The 4,834-nt window shown below is 39.2% G+C and overlaps 1 long non-coding RNA gene across 1 annotated transcript; it reads left to right on the top strand.

Moving 5' to 3' along the window:
* Positions 1 to 342: 342 nt before the first annotated feature.
* On the top strand, positions 343 to 4,544 carry LOC138983808 (uncharacterized). Its single transcript, XR_011461261.1, has 3 exons — positions 343 to 842; positions 1,627 to 1,717; positions 2,719 to 4,544. It is a non-coding gene; the product is annotated as an uncharacterized lncRNA (long non-coding RNA).
* Positions 4,545 to 4,834: the final 290 nt, after the last annotated feature.

Below are 4,834 nucleotides of genomic sequence, written 5' to 3'. Positions count from 1 at the left end.
TGTTTTATCACAAAAAATAATTGATTCATCACAAAATATTTATTCAAAAAAACAAATTATTAACAAACACTGTACATTAGTAAGACGTGGAACTTGCGAAGAAAATGCGAAAAAGTGTTTGTGGGTTATCGTCCCTAGTCACATGCTGGCGGCGAAAACAAAATGGCGGATCGCGTAGGTACCGATCGTGTGCGAGGTGGTGGTAAATTGTGCTCGGCTTTTTGTTGCAAGAACGCCCGTTACAAACAGAGCTGCTTCGGGAAAACTTTCCACAAGTTCCCTACAGAAGAAAAAAGGTGGGTTGTGCAGTGATTATTTCATCAGGTTTAGATCTACCTTCTTCAGAATGAGAATGCAATGGCTCGAGTCAACTCACTCAGTTGACTACAGCGTCAGCGAGTACTTACGAATGTGAGTGTGAGTCAGCAGTCAGTACAAAACAACAGTTTACACTTGATGACAAACCCGTGGGCATTATTTGTCGAATCCTTTATCAAACCTTGCTTACGGGAAAACTACAGTACAAAGGTACATCACTCATCCGTTTTGCGTTCAGGCAGAGCGTTAGATTTAGACTGAAGATCTGATTTAGCTTTTTTTGTCTTTCCTTTTTGCTTAGTTTAACAATAACATTGTTGTTTTTATTGTCAAACTAGGTGCAGAATATGGATGCAATTCACAAGGCGAGAGGACTTTGAAAAGCTGCAGCCAGCTGATGTTCAGTCTCAAGCTTTGTACTGATCATTTTAGTGAGGCCAACCAGTAAAACAATCCTGCAGAGAGGATCACTTGTGTGGAATGCTGTCCCGACATTGTTTGCAGTGCCCAATCCACCACCGAAGGTTATTTATTTATTGGTTTTAGGTTTTTGCAAACCAAAGAAGCACACTATTAAATGCAGGTTGAGTAATGACAAGTTTGAGGCTGATGTAAGAATTGAAAACAACAGCATTGTTCCCATCAAATAATGCCTGTTTGCATTTAGCGCAAAAAAATGATAAGGCCAACAAAAAAAAGTTACTTATTTTGGATCGACGTCTTGATTATGATGATATGATGAACTTATTTTGCAAAAAAACAGCCCCAAATGGCAAAAAAGGTATAGGGTCGGCGTCAACAACAAAAAAGTTGTATGTTTCTGGTCACCTGACCCTACCTATGTTTTCCCGACGACCCTAGACTTTTTTTTTTTGCATTTTCAAAAATAAAAGGGGTATTCGAAAATTGTTTTCCTGTTTTTCAACAAAATAGTTAAAAAGATGGTTTAAAAAAAAAGTTTAGAAAAAAAAATCTCCACCTTTAGTCATGTTAGGTCACAAAAAAGTCTGTTTAAGGTAACATAGGCCCCCCCAAACATAGCGTCGGTAGGTCGGCTTTTTATTTTTGTATTTTAGCCATCTGAATATTTTAATTTAATTTTTCAATGCCCCCAAAAAGTCTAGGGCCGGTGGGAAAAAAATAGGGTCGGTCCGGATACCGTAAACAGATTATTTTTTGTTTTGCCTTACCAGAAACATACACTTTTTTGTGTGGCCTAAGACCAATGCCATAAAATTGGGAGAATTGTTTCATTGTGACTGGGTGTTGGTTGTGAGTTTGTCAGTGAAAGAGCTGTGCAATTTGCAGGTTGCTAGTGGGAGGAAGCCACCATCGCAAAGGGTAGCTACAAATGAAGCCAGCACCGACCTGTCGCCTGATGCACAAATTGTTCAACCAGGTAAGAGATTTTTAACCATGAAGAACACCCTGACATCAAAAAAAGTTTAAACCCATCCATTACATAGTTGATAATTGCTGTATAGGGTGACGGGCGCTGTGGCGGGGTGGTAAGACGTCGGTCTATTAACTCGGAAGGTCGAGGGTTCGAATCCCGGTCGCGGCCGCCTGGTGGGTTAAGTGTGGAGATGTTTCCGATCTCCCAGGTCAACTTATGTGCAGACCTGCTAGTGACTTATCCCCCTTCATGTGTACACGCAAGCACAAGACCAAGTACGCACGAAAAAGATCCTGATCCTGTAATCCATGTCAGAGTTCGGTGGGTTTTAGAAACACAAAAATACCCCGCATGCTTCCCCCGAAAGCGGCGTATGGCTGCCTAAATGGCGGGGTAAAAACGGTCATACACATAAAATTCCACTTGTGCAAATAAATGAGTGCACGTGGGAGTTTCAGCCCACGAACGCAGAAGAAGAAGCTGTATAGGGCGGATGCATGGATGGATGAAATTGTACCTGTAGTTCCCACACGTAAAGATGGGAAACATATCCTGTTAGAGGCATGGTGTAACAAGAAACAATTAAGTGGCTCTATTCCCATCTCCCTCCCCCCCCCCCCCCTTTCCCCGTCGCGATATAAGCTTCGTGGTTGAAAACGACGTTAAACACCAAATAAAGAAAGAAAGAAAGAGGCATGGTGTGTGAGGAGTTTTACCTGGTACTGTTGTCCTAATCAATCAATCAATCAATCAATATAAAGCTTAGTATTCCGTGGGTACAGTTCTAATGGCCTCACCCATTCAGTACCAAACAAGGTCAATTCCATCATTGTTCCACATCGTATCCATAATTGCTAATACACTTCATTTCTGGCCTGCCTTCCTACGCTATTGTTTATTTTCATTTTGTGATTGAATTACACGTGTTTTAATTTCTTCCAGGTTGTAACTTGTTATGGTTATGTTATTTTATGTGTGTTTTGTGTGTGTGTTTTTTTTTTAAGATGACATTCAGGCGATCCTGGAGGACATAGGATGTAAAGCATCAAAGTCGTCATCCTCCCCATCCCCTCGTGAAGCGGAACTTCGGCAGAAGGTCAACAAACTGAGGAGCAAGGTTTTCCGATTAGAAAAGAAAACGATGGAACCCCGTGTAAAACGAGCGAGTAAATTAGCCAAGCCTCCCAAGAAAGACTTTGTAATAGAACAGTTGTCTCATATATTATCAGGCGAGGCGAGCTATTTTGCCATTTATGCCTGTTACATATTTACCGGTTATCTGCTGCTGTGTCCAATCCTGGCAGAGACGGAACGCATGTTACCAAGGAGCCGAAGGAGAGTCGATGAGATGAGAGAATGTGATTAACAATTGCCAACTCTCTCCGTACAAAGAGGGTCCAAAATTGTATCAAAATATAGATCGTAGGGAATTCAAAATAAAAAAAGACAATAGACAAAACATGTACTTCGGCTCATAGAGCCTTCTTTAATTTTTAACTCAAAAGTCCATGCTCCGAGAGTCCTTTTTTTAATTTTGAATTGCCTACCATCTATATTTTTATACATTTTCAAAAAGATTCAACAGTCACCTTCCGTTATTCTTGAACTTGGCTATCCCAGCCTTACCTCAACATTCAATATTCCTGTGATATTTTTGACGTAAAATCAATTTTTACTGTAAAACTCTTCGGCAAGAGGATTGGTCCAAGCAAACAAATAATAAACTTGTAAGATTTTTCCTGATATTTCCGATCAATTGCCTATGGTTTTATTTAGCTAAAAGATTCAAACGTCACACCTATGACTCATGGCTATTTTTAAGGGGAGAGTAGCATCCCTGGTGTGTTGTTTTTGATGTACCTTTTAGTCTGTTTACCGTAACATAGGCACACAAAAAGAGGGTCGGTAGGTCGGCTTTTCTTAAAAAAATTTTTATAACCATCTTTTTAAATTATTTTGCAAAAAAAACAGGAACAAAATTGATTTTTTTTTCTTTTTCTTTTTCTCCAAATGCCAAAAAAAAGGTCTAGGGTTGGCGGGGAAAAATAGGGTTGGTCGGGATACCGTAAACAGACTATTTTGCTTTGTTTTGCCTAAGCAATGACTAACAAACTTTCTTTAGGGTCTGACATTGTATATACTATACAATTTTTGGGGTATTAACTAAATACATGTATACAGTTTTTGATTCCTTTTATACTTTTTCACAAATTAGCCCCCCCCCTTTTTTTTTTTTTAGTCTGCCCTGGGGGCGGGAGGTCTCCTAATTTCGGTTTCTAGGGTCATCTTATGCTTCCCCATGAGCTGAGAACTTAATTTAAAATGGGCCACGATTTTTTTATTTGTATTTTGTAATTGTGCCTTTGTCCAGTCACATGATTTCACTTTGTACTTAAAAACTTGGCACTGTCATCATTTATTGCTATTTATTGTTCAGTTGTTCAGTATTTATTGCTATTGGGCATCAGTTGTTCAGTTGCCCTCTTTCGAATGAGCCATGCATGCATTATGGATGTGTTTAGCGAATTGGGATACCTCAAGCAATGTAAAAGAAGAAACAATGTGAAGCAAACATATAGCACCAAATAAAATAACCGAATCAGAATGGCAACTTCTTCAGTGTATGTGTGTGTGTGTGTGTGTTTGCTGTTTTAAATACCGAAAATGTGAAAATAAAGCAAGTCACAACATGAGAAAGATCGACTGTACTAGTCATAACAAAGCAGGAGACAGCCTGGCCAGCATGCAGCAAAGGGGAATAACTCGTATTTAGCCATTCTCATTTCTAAGCATGCCCAATGAGGAAGTTATCCTTCTTCCCATTGTAGTTTCTTTGTTAATAATCACAAAATGTAATACTTTTCTCCACAAAAAAATGATGTTTCATCACAAAAAATACTATATTCTCACAAAATTTATATTACAAAAGAAAAACACTTTTCATCACAAAAATTAATAATTTGAGCACACACAAAATATAAGTATAATCAGTTCAAATATCGGCATGTCTGACCCTCTGACTATTCAGCAACATAGATGAGGTTACCAGATTTGATGGCGTCTGCATTGGTAAGCAGACGTCCAAACAGCGAGTGTTCTCTCCGGCATGGTTGCAATGGC

The sequence above is a fragment of the Littorina saxatilis genome, linkage group LG13 (genome assembly GCF_037325665.1).
Source record: "Littorina saxatilis isolate snail1 linkage group LG13, US_GU_Lsax_2.0, whole genome shotgun sequence".
Taxonomy (NCBI): domain Eukaryota; kingdom Metazoa; phylum Mollusca; class Gastropoda; order Littorinimorpha; family Littorinidae; genus Littorina; species Littorina saxatilis.
Note: the sequence above shows the minus strand (reverse complement) of the source record. Positions and strands in the feature narration are given on the sequence as shown.